This window comes from Podarcis raffonei, chromosome 4 (assembly GCF_027172205.1).
Source record: "Podarcis raffonei isolate rPodRaf1 chromosome 4, rPodRaf1.pri, whole genome shotgun sequence".
Taxonomy (NCBI): Eukaryota; Metazoa; Chordata; class Lepidosauria; order Squamata; family Lacertidae; genus Podarcis; species Podarcis raffonei.
In genome coordinates this window covers 78,290,304-78,306,147 of record NC_070605.1, presented here as the reverse complement: position 1 = coordinate 78,306,147, position 15,844 = coordinate 78,290,304, and the positions used below count along the sequence as shown (strand labels likewise).

Sequence of the window (15,844 nt, the reverse complement as noted above, 5' to 3'; positions counted from 1 at the left end):
TGCTGTTGCTTGTGGTAAGGTAAAGGTAAAGGGACCCCTGACCGTTAGGTCCAGTCGTGGCCGACTCTGGGGTTGCAGTGCTCATCTCGCTTTATTGGCCGAGGGAACCGGCGTACAGCTTCCGGGTCATGTGGCCACCATGACTAAGCTGCTTCTGGCGAACCAGAGCAGCGCACGGAAACACCATTTACCTTCCCGCCGGAGCAGTACCTATTTATCTACTTGCACTTTGACGTGCTTTCGAACTGCTAGGTTGGCAGGAGTAGGGACTGAGCAACAGGAGCTCACCCCGTTGTGGGGATTCGAACCACCAACCTTCTGATTGCCAAGTCCTAGGGTCTGTGGTTTAACCCACAGCGCCACCCGCATCCCCGTTGCTTGTGGTAGCATGCCACTAAAAATAGGTTTTGTATTCTCCCCATTCTATGTTGCTGTCTTGGTGTTTAAGAGCACTACACCTAAAAGAACAAGCCTAAAACTTGAGTATGTGAGAAGTTTGGGGAAGTCAAGGGCACTGCCACTGTTTAAAAAGGGAAGAACTAAGATTGCTATAGGGACGCGGGTGGCGTTGTGGGTAAAAGCCTCAGCGCCTAGGGCTTGCCGATCAAAAGGTCGGCGGTTCGAATCCCCGCGGCGGGGTGCGCTCCCGTTACTCGGTCCCAGCGCCTGCCAACCTAGCAGTTTGAAAGCACCCCCGGGTGCAAGTAGATAAATAGGGACCGCTTACCAGCGGGAAGGTAAACGGCGTTTCTGTGTGAGGCTCTGGCTCGCCAGAGCAGCGATGTCACACTGGCCACGTGACCCAGAAGTGTCTCCAGACAGCCCTGGCCCTCGGCCTCTTGAGTGAGATGGGCGCACAACCCTAGAGTCTGTCAAGACTGGCCCATACGGGCAGGGGTACCTTTACCTTAAGATTGCTAACAGCTTTCTCTCCCGCCATCTTCTCCCAATCATATACACACACATTTCCCCAATGAATAGTATAAAAATAGAAGGAAATTTTCTTATCTTTGCTGCAGAATGCAGCTGTTTGGCTCCATATGGTAAGGCGGACAGTCACACCTAAAGATAATCTCTGCGTTGCTCACTATTTGTTGTGAACCAAAATAATTGATCATTTGCATTTGTTCCTTCTCTAGATCATTTGTCAAAGGACAAATTCCAAGTATCTCTCTATCCCATCCTGAATATGTGGGATTGCCAAATTTTATAAGTAATATTTGTTAAGTGACAAACTGGCACAATCTACTTGCACGTTAAAGAAGTCCAAATTGATTTTGGTGGATGATGGGAGAAAAAGGAAAGAAGAAGAAGGAGGAGGAGGAGGAGGAGGAGAGTTTGGATTTGATATCCCGCTTTATCACTACCCGAAGGAGTCTCAAAGCGGCTAACATTCTCCTTTCCCTTCCTCCCCCACAACAAACACTCTGTGAGGTGAGTGGGGCTGAGAGACTTCAGAGAAGTGTGACTAGCCCAAGGGCACCCAGCGCTAGATGAGAAAATGGAAGATAGAATCACATCTTAATAGTAGAAACGTAAAAATCTCCAGAAACATTTAAAGCTGTGGAGAAAAACTTGTTTTCCCATACCATATTTCCCCACCACATTTCGTTGGGAGGGAGGACACACACAAAATGGGTAGTGGGGGAGATATGTGCAATATTTACTTCCTTATCCAAACAAAACTTTATTAGTTGCTCGAACAAATGAAATGCATCACTTTTAACTTAATTAAAATATAAAATGGTACCATTTGGCCTATTTAAAACCATAAATGACTTGGTTTCATACCAACAAACTTGTGAATATACCCAGTTGTGCTCCACTTCCTTGTACAAGTCACCCAAATGGTTGAATCTTTTCCTCTGAGGTTTTGCCACCCATAAGGAGAATTTCTGCAGTTTCTGCCCTGCTTTCTTCTGACCTTTTTAATTACCCAGCAAGGCAGGGCAATAACCTGATTGACTCCCAATGTGTAGGAGGGTGATTAGGAGACATGGAAAAGGTTAACCATGAAGAGGTAGGTCAACAGGAAAGCCGAAGCAGGCTATTTGCTTCCAGCATCTCCAAACTAGATCAAAAGTCACTAGAAAAAGGCAAGAGGCACTTCATGTGCGATGACAGTTTTTTATACTCCTGTCAGGAAGAGGGCAGGACCCTTTAGGTACAGAAATGCATCTTTGACTAGTTAGCTGTATGCCAGGATTGTGATTCTCTAATGCCATAGAGTATTTTACATTTTTTAAAGTGTTTAAAAACATTGTACTCATTCTAAAAATATATATTTCAAAAGGTTTTTAAGTGTTCCCCCAAACTTCCAATTTTTCAAATAATTCTGAGAAGAAACACAAATGAGTAAGGACCATTTCCCTCCTTGAATGTTCCCAGAGTTTATTTCCCAGGATTTCATATCTCTACTCAACAGATGTGCAATAAGTTTGGTTTTTGTTTTTAAAAAGCAAATTGGCTAAACAGTCAACTTAAGACCCTTTCAATGGCTAAAGTATCCGTCCCTTACTGCTTGTGATACTGTTCGAGAATGGAGTTTTGTCCTTCGCTTAATTAAAAGTAACACATTTCAGAGGCCTATACACACTTTAAGCAGGATAAACTTTCTCCCACAGCTGAAGACTTTGGTTATTGACTTCTGCTGTTTATCCTTGGACATTTGCCAGGAAAATGTTTTGACTGTAGTTAAGAGAAATGATACATCGCTACATTTCAACAACAGCAGCATAGAGGAATGTGGCTTTTGGTGTATTATTAAATTCGTCGCTGTTAGCTATACGTGAAAATGTATTGCTTCACAAAATACCCACTCTTGTAATTTGGCCATGTCACACACCGGCGATTAATCTCAACAGGATACATTCTAGAGGTCTAAACACAATATTGCAGCGGTTCTCAACCTGTGGGTCCCCAGATGTTGTTGGACTACAACTCCCATCATTCCTGAGCTCTGGCCTTGCTAGCTAGGGATGATGGGAGTTGTAGTTCAACAACATCTGGGGACCCACAGGTTGAGAAATGCTGCAATATTAGAACTGGGGCGGCGGCGGGAATAGACATGCCACTAGAACTTAAATCCCCTTTGTCATAAGCTAGTTTAGTCAACTACTAACTTTTCATAAAATTGTTCATGGCATGAGAGCAGGAGGTCTGAAGACCCAGCAAAGGTCCAGGGCAGACCAATAGCCTTGTATACTTTCTGTCACCTCCTCCTGTCTCTGAGACACTGCTGAGTCACTGTCTGAGAGCCAACAAGGCAAATCTAGGCTTGCCTTTAGGTTCACCATGACCTTTGCTCTTGATGCCCAAAGCCAAAGAGGGAGAATCAGAGAATCTAAGCAGGGCTCAAAATTATTGTGGGAGCCAGGCAACAGGTCCTCCAGCAAATATACCTTGGAAGTCGAACGGAATCCGTTCCAGAACTCCGCTCGACTTCCAAAACGTTCAGAAGCCGAAGTGCGGCTTCTGATTGGCTGCAGGAAGCCCTTGCAGCCCATTGGAAGCCCCGCTGGACGTTTGGCTTCCAAAAACAGTTCGCAAACTGGAACAGTTTGTGGCGTTCGGGCACCGAAATGTTTAGCTGTTTGGAAAGCAAGGTACGACTGCAGTTATAGGTTGCAGCGTGAATATAAAATCTAGGGGAACCTGAGATAGAAAACCTCACTGCGTGATGGGCCAGCAACTCATTGCAGGTATGTACACATACATGGCAATAAAGACTGTCTGCCTTATATCACAATCTTTCACATTTTACATTAGCACTTATACAGCATATCTAACAGTACATTCATACCTCTTGTTTTGTTTAATTCAGGTTACAGTGTTACCTCAGGTTAAGTACTTAATTCGTTCCGGAGGTCCGTTCTTAACCTGAAACTGTTCTTAACCTGAAGCACCACTTTAGCTAAGGGGGCCTCCTGCTGCTGCCACACCGCCGGAGCATAATTTCTGTTCTCAACCTGAAGCAAAGTTCTTAACCCGCAGTACTATTTCTGGGTTAGCAGAGTCTGTAACCTGTAGCGTATGTAACCCGAGGTACCACTGTACGCCTTTTCAGGTTGTGTCCTGCGGTGACCCGGAAGTACCGGAAAGGGTTACTTCCGGGTTTCGCCGCTTGCACATGCGTGCAAAATGACATCAAGAGCATGCGCAGAAGCAGCAAATTGCAACCCGCATGTGTGCAGATGCGCGTTGCGTTCCTCTCAGGTTGCGAACGGGGCTCCAGAACGGATCCCGTTCGCAACCAGAGTTACCATAGTATATGCAAACAAAGTATTCTGATGTCCATTTGCACAGACTAGCAACAGCATCGAGTGCTGCTTCCCTTTGGTGTGATTCCACACATGCGTGAGGGCTGTAGTTGAATGATTTAATCAGGTAGGGAGGGGGAGAAAAGAACCACTCATGATTCTTCCTATGCAACCAGCAGTCTTTTTTCCAGTGTCCTGGCTGGGTCCAGACTTATGGCTACATGGGAAAAAAGTCTCAAACCATTTCAGATTCAGAATCCACTTTTAACCCCTAAATTGCAGCACCAAGCCCCTTTAGCTCTTGCTGTATATATTGTTCTATGCATATATTACCCTCTTTCTCCTTCCCTTAAAATGGGATGACAATGGTAGTGGCACAACAACCGTTGAGGGGGCTAACTCAACCTTCAAGACAATGTACACCTTCAAGCAGCTTTATGAAGGCTGTGTTCAGATGGTACTTTTTATTAACCAAAGCTCTGCCATTCATTCATTCGACGGACCATTCTTCTATAAAAGAACTAGTCCAGGCACAAATCACAGCACCCCAAAGGATTTCTTGGGAGCCGTTTGCAAGTACTTGGACTTGTCCTGCCTAGTCTTGCCTTAAAGGGCTGTGCAAAAAAGCACCTACAAACAGAAGTAAGCCGTAAAAACAGCAGTAAGATTAAGCTATCTGCCAGGAACATATTGTAACTTGGGAAGGTGAAAATCCAAGTTGCACTTCCGTGTAAAAATAAAGGCAGTTCCTAAAATAGGTGTGCTTTGGGAAATAGTTGCAGCAACGGTGCAGATCTGAGGAGGAAATAATAGAAAGGATAAATTGCAGCTTTTAAGCAAAAAACAAAAACAAAACGCAAGCAAGCAAAAATAAATGATGAAGGCAATGCAGAAAAACGTCTGCTGATAAATTATTCCTACATTTCTCCCTAGATCAGTGGTTCCCAATCTTTATGAGTACAAAGACACCTTTCTCACCTCAAAAATGTTTTGTGAACCCCCACATGCTAACTGTTGCAATTTCATACTCTATTGAGAAAATACATTTAAAATTGTACTTTAAATATTCAGGCTTGAAGTAGAGTTCAGTGTAACTCCCCAGTTCAGTGAACGTTGGTATATTATTTGGCTTTAATGAAAGATAATTCTTCTAACTTACCCTAATAATTCTGTTGCAATAAAGACTGCCTTATTTTGAGCCACTTTTCCTCAAAACCCCAACCCATCAGAAGGGTCTTCCACACCAAACCCAATCTTCTCTGTGACTATTATTCATCTTGAATAATTCTTCTCTCTGCTCAACATTTTATAAGGTTTTTAGAAGGCACACATATCATCACTAGGGATTTGCATTAATGCTAACAGCAGTTTATAGTTAAAATAAAAAAATACACTCGTTGGTCTAAATAAGCGATCATCTGAAGTATGTCTATGAATGCTATATTAGTAGCACCTGAGTCCACTTGCTTTTATTGTGCTTATATAGAGGAATATTATACCTGTATTAGTCCATAGCAGCAACTCCCATTTTAAAAAGCATGGACGTGCCCCTCAGATGACATATACCCCTATCATCAAACTTTTCTATTTTTCTCTAATTTTATAGATAGTTCACTGAACAACCTATCATTCCATCAGCAAATCAGGCTCATTGGGTTGGCTTTGGACTAGGCTAGCCACCAATCACTCAAAGTGGGGCGACCAATTTTACCAATCCTCCCCTACCTACGAGAGCACCTTACAATATCCCATACTGCTGCAACTTTCAGGAGGTGCAAGGAGCAGTGAAAATCAGGGGCCCAGTCTTGCACAAGTGCAAGTGTTTCCCACTAGCACAAAACAGCCATTGTGTACCTTTGTGCATATTCTATTTTACCTTCTGATAAAAACAAGACTTGCTCAAGAAATCTCTCAAACATTCCCATCCATTTCAACTTTGGGGTTAAGATTTCCTAAGTGTATTTAAGATGGAGGCATTTGAACTGATTACAAAGCCAATAGACATGATTACATCCCCCATTTCCTCCAAACATAATAAGTGTAGGTGGTGAAGAGAACAAAATGTATTGCCATGCTCAGCTGTCAGGCTAGAACACAGTCTTCTCTAACTTCTAATTCTGGATCATTTCCTGGCTAACTATGAAGATGATTCTCTACTAATCAACTGCAAAGTATCAACTGTTAACAGTACCACAGATTAACTTGAGAGTTCATTGGATCTTTTAACTGGTAATTAGCGTGTTAATGGTACTGAAAAGTACCTTATTTTACTTTTATTTGACATTTCAGCCTATAGATTTATACCTGCTGATATAAATTTATCAACACTCTTTCAAATATATACAGAAGAACACTCTTGGGATCCTTGCTTAGCCATACTTAATAAGAGTAAACTTTCGGGCAGTAATTCATCAACAGACTAAAATACTCCTCAAAAGTTACTACAGTCGTACCTTGGAAGTTGAATGGAATCCATTCTTGAAGTCCGTTCAACTTCTGAAAAGGTTCAGAAACCAAAGTGGAGCTTCTGATTGGCTGCAGGAAGGTCCTGCAACCAATTGGAAGCCCCGTTGGCTGTTTGGCTTCCAAAAAAATGTTCAAAAAGCGGAACAGTCACTTCTGGGTTTCGATCGTTCGGTAGCCCATTTGTTCAGGAGCCAAGGCATTTGAAATCCAAGGTACAACTGTACTGACATTAACCATAACAACCTACAAGTAAACGAATTAGTTAAAATTTCAGAACCACTTAGAACAGTATTTTATAGACCACCAGATATAGTACCTAAATACCACAAAAATGTACCACAAAGGAATTACAGTGGTGCCTCACAAGACGAAATTAATTCGTTCCGCGTTCGTCTTGCGAAGCACGGTTTCGGAAAAGTTTTGGAAAAGCTTCAAAAATCACCAAAGTCTTCAAAAACCTCAAAAAAGGCTACCACACCGCGTGCTATGAGTTGCTCCTCGAAGTCAAGTCGCAACTGTATTAACGGTTTTAAGAAAAAGGAAACAAACTTGCAAGATGTTTTCGTCTTGCGAAGAAAGCCCATAGGGAAATTCGTCTTGCGAAGCAACTCAAAAAACCAAAAACCCTTTCGTCTTGCGAGTTTTCCATCTTGCGAGGCATTCGTCTTGCGAGGTACCACTGTATTCAGCAAGGGGGGGCAGGAAATATTGTTACTAACAGAATCAGACAAATTCTTAGTTAGCATATGCAAAGCTGCAAATTTATTCTAGCACGCCGTTTTATTCAGTTATGCATACGTTTTGCTTCCCTGATTGCTTCGAGCTTATGTTGGTTGATTGGCTGTTCCCATGCGTCATATTAAACTGTACATAATGTTTGATGTTCTGAGGATAAATGGGCGGAGGCAAGCGGGGAGAAGAACCAGGGGTGCTGTCTTATTGTAAGAAAATAAAGGTCCCTGCAGAAAGGTGGGACAGAAATGTAATAAACTTGTCACTGGAGAAACTGTACCCTTTGTTTCAACAATACTGAATGGAAAATGCATCCAAATGAATTGGGGACATTTTAGGATTACCGGGTCTTCTGCAAGAGGCAGCACCCATGCGTTTCGAAGAATTAAGCAAGGTTTGAGCTAACCGACCCAGTGCTCACTTTTCTTCTCTGCTCTCACTTGGAATGGGAAGAGGGTAGAGCGAAGTTATTCACTGAGAAAAACAGCAGGAGGTGGGCTGGAACCACATTCAGTCTACTTAGAGGCATCACCTTTGGGTAAAGACCAGAAAGTCTTGGTGAGTATGCATTATACAGTGGTACCTCGGTTCTCGAACATCTCTGTTGATGAATGTTTCGGAACCGAAACGCCAAAAACCCGGAAGTAAATGCTTCCATTTTCGAACACACCTCGGAATTCGAACGGCGTCGAATTGAATTTGCAGGCAGCCCTTTGCACTTCAGTTTTCGGACGTTTCGGAACTCAGTCTTCTGGAACGGATTATGTTAGAGAACTGAGGTACCACTGTACTACCTTTACAATTCAAATAAAAGTAGTGTTGTTAAACTGGGGGAGACTCCTTCACCGAACACACCAACTTGAAGTGTGGACTACTTTGTTTAAAGCACCTAAGCCTTGTGAGCCATCTCTGTATAAATTTTGAGTAGGGCTTCAAAAAACTAAAAAATCTCTCATCATCTGGGCACCTGGAAATCTGTTTCTTCCGTGTTCAGTTTTGTCTTCTAAACCCTAGCTCCGACATATAAAATTTGTAGTATTTTCTAATCCTGATTTTAATGTTTTGCTCCAATTAGCTGTCTATTATTTTGATAAAAGTGGAAAATCCAATACTTTGTATCTTCTGTAAGACGGCAAGATTATTGCAATGCAACACGTAAAGCATAGACTGAATCCAAAGAAAAGTTATCTGTTTAGGTTTACTGTAAAACACTAGAGAATAATGCAGTGCATGACAAGATGATTAAATGTAATTAATTAAATCTGCAAGCGAATCTGGGTGAGTAGAATACACAAAATGGATGCTCATTCCTCGGTTCATGCCTACTAACTCTGAAAGTATTCTAAGGCTGCAGTCCAAGACGACACGTACCTGGGAGTAACCTGCATACGGTTGAGGTATTTCAATAAAGACCATGGGTGCTGTAATCACTCAGATCAGGAGAGCTCAAGCGCTTGACTCCTATTTATCTATATAGGGCCACATCAGGTTTACCTCTGGCTTGCACAAACATGCTTAAATTCTGTCCAGGGCTTCTCAACAGTGCTATGCTGGCCTTTCAAACCCATTGTTGAAAGTATTTAAAACACTGTAGAAACTAAAGCAAACCACAACAAGTATGTTCAAAACTCATTTTGCTAGTTCAAGCAATAAATTCCTTAAATAGCATAAGCACTTATTGCAACAAAAAGTTTTGAGAAATACATTCCCACATGGAAGACTTTTGTAGACAATTCCCCCTCTCCCCGCAACATAATTGCCTCCCTAACAATGCAGGTTTTCTTTAACACGAAAACAATTTTGCCACATAATACCAAGCTTCTACCTTCAGAGGAAAAATAAGTTTCTGTCACCAAGGGCCTGGTTCACGCAACACAGCCAGCCAAACTATGGTTTACTAGGACAAACTGAAGGTGCAGACTCCTCATACTGCTGAAATCACATCCAACACTTCCTCCCTCAGGGGGACATAAACCAGAGTGCTGGATTAATGTCGTGTAATCCAGCTCTAAAGTTTGTTTCTCTCAAATCCAAAGAAGGTAACAAAAGTAAACCATGGTTTATTCCGGGCTTATTCTCATGGTTTGCAGAGAAACAAACCCAAAGTGCTGGTTTTCACGAAATAAGGAACATCCTGGATTGTCTGTTCCCACTGTGGCAAAGGGAGAGGGATTCCGTGTGATTTGAGCAGTGTGCACAAGAAAGCTTGCTCATTCCTTGAATGCCATAGTTTAACTGTGGCTTACTGTTATGCGCAAACCAGGCCATAATCTGCTCATTGAAAAAATCGCAATCTTTAGGCAAAGAAATCTAAGCACATACACAATCACCCTTAGCAGCATTTATTTTGTTTTGAGAACATAGGTTGAGAGTCCTCTGTGGACATTGGTTTCCTGGAATCCTGCCCCCCCTCCAATTTACAGAAAAGCATTATATCAAACTGCTCAAGTGAAGATGCAAACTGTTTAGAAATTAACTACACAGTAGAAAAAATGTCATGTGAAGCAACTCCTTAAGATTCAAAAGTTTCAGCTCTAGCTAGGTCAGTAGCATAGCATTCTTGCTTTATTTCCATTCATTTTTTATTATTTATACTTCTGTTAATTTTGGTATTCATTTCTTGTTTTACAGAACGTTTTCCCCATCCCATCCATCACCTATTTACTAGCATTTTTCAATACTATTCATTATTCTTAGCAGTAATTTCCATTATTCTTGGCACTATTCTCCATCGCCAAGCTTCAAACCATTATTTACCATTTCTAAATTGTTGTCCGATTATCCTTTAAAATTATCTCCTTTTCAATCTTCCGCTCATGAAGATGCTCACCAGCCCATACCACATTAAAACCATCAAATAGTACTATTACTACAATTCATTGCCCTTTAATAACAATCAATACCAAAGAGTGTCTTAAGTGCTAGATGGAGAACAAAGAAATACTATGGTACCTGCTCAAATGGCTTATAATGAATTCCATATTGTTTTGAATAAAGTAGCTATTATTTTACAATCACCCGTCCTAAATATAATTTACTTGTAAGTCCTACTAATTTCAAGTAAGCGTGCATGGGGTTGCACTTGTAATATAAAAAAGGTATACTGCTGGAAGAAATGATTTCCCTTCTACAAAAACCTGTGCTAGATTGTTAGCTTAATAAATCATTGAGCAAAAGTAGCCTAGGACAATGTCTTGCAAAGCATTACCTAATGTTCGGTAACCAACTAGAGGCTATATATATAAAACAGCATTTCAACGGATCATTGAGAACTAATGAATTTAAGTGAGTTAACAGAAACAAATTTGGAAAAGAAACCATGCTTCAAAACAACATAATGAAGCAACTTCTAATAGTTGTTTTCAAGTCAGTTGATGAATCCAGATATACAAGCCATAACTTTTTCTTTTTTATAAAATGCATTCGTTCCACGCAGCAGAGAATATAAAATACAACCAACATTACATACCAATATACATCTGAAGTTCATATATAGCTACAAGGTGTGAAAGAGGTCCCTCAAAATCAATGTAGTTATTCCAGAGTACACAATTTGGTGAGTGCCTTAGCCCCTAATCCTATACATCTGTACTTGTTATAGGAAGCCTGTGAAATGGGTTTTAATGAAGTGTTGCACCACTGCAGCCATATGCCCCTTTCTAGTGAAGTACAGTGGTACCTCGGGACGCGAACGGGATCTGTTCCAGAGCCCCATTCACATCCTGAATAGAACATTAGACGCAACTGTGCGTCTGCACGTGCGCGGGTCACGTTTTGCTGCTTCCGTGCATGCGCGTGACATCATTTTGAGTGTCTGTGCATACGTGAGCGGTGAAACCCGGAAGTAACACGCTCCGTTTCTTCTGGGTTGCCACGGAGCGCAACCCGAAAGAGCTCAACCTGAAGCACATTCAACCCGAGGTATGACTGTATTCCAAATATCACACCAAATTCCTTAAAAAGTGCTTTTTAGTTAGAACATATCCTTAAAAACTCAAACGAAACACCCAAGTGAACTGATCTATGCTTTATAAAAGCTACATTAAACAGGCTCAAAATAATACATGTCACTGAACATATGCCCTTATTTACTAAACTAGCGAAATCATATCTGATGAGAGCAAAGAGAGGAGAGTTCCTTTCCTCCAAAATCCACAATGACCATTGGATGACATCCTCACTCATCACACCACACCCACTCCTAAAGCAGAACAGCTGTCCTGACTTCACTTCCAACAACAGTGTCCTGCACAGTTCTTAATAAATGTTCGTTACGGCAGGTAGAATATGTATGAGAGGGGCCTGGTAAGTTACCTGCTACGAGGCATATATTTTTAGGACTGCTTGGCACAACCCAGTCCTCAAAATGTAGGCCCTTTGCTTTCGTATAAAAGAACAGCCCCCATTCTCCAATATGGAAGTAAGTAAAGAGACACCATCGGTACAGTGGCAAACCCCCTTCTCTGGCTCTGGTTACTCCTGCTATAGGGAGGTATTAAACCAGTTCTGGATAGGGCAGTGAAGAACCAAATATTGGGGGGGGGGGAGAGAGAGAGAGAGAGAGAGAGTCCTGAAAACATAAAGCAGTGGCCAGGTGTGCCTTTTACCAGTGCAGGCTTGTACACCAACCCTATCTCAGTTACCCATGAATCAGCTCCTCCAAGTTGGGATTACCTGTGTTGCAGGACTGTCAGGGAGGTTTGGAAACTCGGGTCATTATAAAATGTAGGCATCCAGATGCTAGATGCCATCTGAACGTGTGACACTTGTGTTTGCCGCCTCTCTAATAAGCAATGCAACTGATGCAAACTGTCTTCAGCTCAAAGGCCGCATTCAAAGCTGACCAAACCCTCCAAACAGCCACACGCCAGGGGTGATCGTGGCCAAAATGGCCGGCAAAACATGCACCTTACATACCACACATGCAAGTACACTCATAAGAGGTTTAAACATCTCAGCCTAGCACTGTAATGGGATGGTCTCCTGATGGAGAAGACAGGAGTTCGGAGATCACTAAAAAAGACTTTGTGGGCATCATAGAGACCACAGGTTTACTGCTATGTTTCCGGGCCCAACGTGCTCATATGAACCTTTAAATCAATTTGGAAATAGGTTAGCTTAGGAGCCTCCTTTGCACATACACCAATATCAAAAGTCTTGCTGATGTAAAGATTGGCATGCATAAGAGACAAGACCTTCTCAGTGATGGCTCCAGAGTTATGTGGCTCCTTTCTGGTTATGCCTGGCTCCTTTTAACTACAGGCCTTTAAGTGGGGCTTGCAAACTGATTTTCACTGCTGCCTTTTCTCAAGTGTGCAAATGATGTGCATGCCTCAGAAAACAATTTTCTCATAATAATCGTACCCTATTTGATGTGTCTCAATTTATCTTGTACCTTTTTATATATGATGCTTTGAGTCTAAAAAGTGATTTATAAATATTTGAATGAATGCAAAAAAATAATCAATAGCAAATCACACTTATCTGCTGACATAATTTATCTTCTGAACATACCACCATAAAGTAAATGAAATTTACAACGTCAGATTTTTTTAAAAAAATCCAAGATTCCAGAGTTCTATTGCTAATAGTAAAAACCATCAAGGCTGATTTAGATAACAACTCTTTACCCTTAAGTTCCCTATAGAGCATCAAAGCTATTTTCACATAAGTGAAGGTAAACAGAGTCGGCTATTTATGTGAAGATGACTAAGCAGTGTGCACTCTTTGATGCTTTATTATTTACACACATATTAACTACTCTGATATCCAGTTAGATAATGATCATTTAAGTCACGTGAATATATCCCAAGGTCCCCTGTTTTCTAGAGAAGTAGTAAATCATCTTCTCTATGTTGGACAGAGGCACTGTGGGGAAAACCAAAGCAGAACTATTCCAGTAATGTCCATATTAAGGAGTACAGTATGGTTATAATTTCTTCCAAGCAAATTCTGCAGTCTTCCTCACTTTAATTCCTTGTGTAGCAGGTCCAAAACACTTTCAATATGATTTCAAGAAGTCCAACTTGAGAGAAGGGCCTTTATGAAACACCTTTGAGGTGCTTCAATGTTAGGGAAAGTAGCTGTTAAAATATTATAACAATCCTGAAAGCTAAAATTTGAATATTCAGCTCTGCCCATCCCTGATGCATACCCACACACAAAACCTAGACTGAGCCAAACTCCCAACAATGCAAACTGATGCATGCACCTCTCAATCCATGTTTTGAGAGGGTGCTATTGCCCAAGACTGGCATACACCTAAATATGTGAATGTAGCAAACATGTATATCATACAGGTGTACTTGTCAGGGATTGGCTGCAGCTTCCTGCAGAGTGTACCTGAGCTTGCCTCTGCACAAAAATCTGAAATGGCGCTAAGTAAAAGCTAACAAAGAATACAGATTTCAGTTTGTTAAGATGATCCATCAATTGTAACATGGAAGAAGAAAGTAGTAATCATTACACCCAAAACAGCTCAGCTGAATCTACCCTATGCACAATTATAGGCCTTACTGCAAGTAGACAAGCTTCAGGACTGACTATAATTACACTAAGTGACTATCTACATACAATAATAAAAGTAGCAGTAGTACTTAGCAAAAGGCAGGGGTGTCTTAATAGCGGTGCTTAAATAAAGCAGGTGGGGCTAACCTGAAGCCCTCCAGATGTTGCTGAACTAAACTCCTATCAACCCCACCCAGCGCGACCAATAATAAAAAAAATGATGGGCGTCATAGTTTAGCGACATCTGCAGGGTCACAGGTTAGTCACCTAGATGTGAAGCTTTAGAATGCTCTGTTGCAACCACCCTATATTGTTCTTCATATACGGGGAGTAACATAATGCTCTTGAGACATCCATCCACTTTATGCTTAAAAGCTTCCTGATGCAAAAAATTGTAATCAACTAGTATAAGCCACTGCTTCTCTCCCTTTATTTAAAAAACAGCTCCCCTGCGCCCCCCCTTCAGCACTTCTCTAGAGCCACCACTCTTGCCATATATTTAATCCCTCTGTCCCGCTCCCTCACTTCTTCCAGTCCACAAAGGAGTAAAAAAAAGAAAAAAGCTAGACCTGGTGCCTCGCCCCCCCTTTTTTTGCAAACAGCAAATGATCTCCTATGTGTGGGGAGTAAACTCCCACCTCTACTTCCAGCCTCATCGTCCCCTCCCCCCCAAAAAACACACACACCTAGATTCCGCCGCCCCCCCCCAATCTCCCCGCCCCACGCAGTGCTTTGCAACACCCAGCACTTCTCCGTCTGGACCACCCCGCCTCTTCTTTCCTCCTCCTCTCTGCCCCCCCCCCGCCTGAAAACAAAACAAAACAAAACCCGAAACCTGGTCCCTTCTTTCTTTCGAGATGCCTGAGCTTGCCCCCCCACCCCCATGGGTGGAAATAAAACCCCTATTCCCAAACGCACCCTTTTCCATTTCTCCCCCGGATTCCACAATAGTCGTCCATAGTTCCGAGGGCGGGGGCAGGCGAAGGCAGCTGCTTCCCCACCCCCCACCCCCCGAAAAGTCCCTCCCTTTCCGTCACGACCCCTTGATTTATGCGATCTATAAATCAGAGCGGGGGGGCGGATTTAAAAATGTTGAATCCTTTTTTTAACCCACCCACCCCCGCCTCTCTCTTCCTCCCCCCCCCCACCCCGCCGTCGCAAAACCCGGCGCTGGAGAGAGACCGAAGGGAGAAGGAGAAGGGCGGAGGCAACCCGTTCATAAGCAGGCTGCCTTCTCTCCGTGCGCCCTCCCCGCATCCCCAACGGGGCGCGCCTGCTAGGCCCCGCGGCCACGGGACGGGCGCGGAGAGGGGGTCCCCGAGGGGCTTCAAACCCCCGAGCCCGCCCCCCTCAACTCCTCCAAGTTTATGGCGGCTGGCGATATTCTTGCTCGCTCTCTCTCGCCTTACCTGGCTTGGCGGGAGGAAGGGGAGACCCGCCGGTGGTCCGCTCCTCCGGGCGCGTCGGGGCTCCCCGGGCCAGGCGCGCGGGCGGAGGATTAATAATGGCAGGAGGCGGCGGAAAGGAGCAGGCTGCTCTCCACGGCGGGCTCCGCTCTTTGTCTCGGCGGCGGCGGCGGCTGCTCCTCTTTCTCTCCCCGCTTGGACCCCGTGCGCGGCTTGCTCTGCTTCTCCTTCTCCTAGCGGGCCGGGCGCTCGGGGGCCGCCGGCGTCTCCGCGCTCCCCTCCCGGGCTCCTCTCCGCCTTCCTCCCGCGGCTCGACGTGTCCAAGGCCCCAGCGCTCCTGCCGCCGCTCAGCCCAGCAGCAGCAGCAGCAGCAGCGGGCCCCTCCCCCTCTGCCCAGGCAGGCAGCTCCCTCCCTCCCTCTCCCTCTTTTCCTTTTCCTCCTCCTTCCTCCCCTGGCCGCCCCTTCCCTTCCTG

The 15,844-nt window shown here is 43.5% G+C and overlaps 1 protein-coding gene across 2 annotated transcripts in view; it reads right to left on the bottom strand.

Annotated features, from left to right (window-relative positions):
- Positions 1-15,471, bottom strand: part of NCK2 (NCK adaptor protein 2) — a 69,906-nt gene extending 54,435 nt beyond the window's left edge. For both annotated transcript variants that reach the window (XM_053384259.1, XM_053384258.1), the window contains exon 1: positions 15,374-15,471. The gene's annotated coding sequence lies outside the window, so the exon portion shown is untranslated. The remainder of the gene's footprint in view (positions 1-15,373) is intronic.
- Positions 15,472-15,844: the final 373 nt, after the last annotated feature.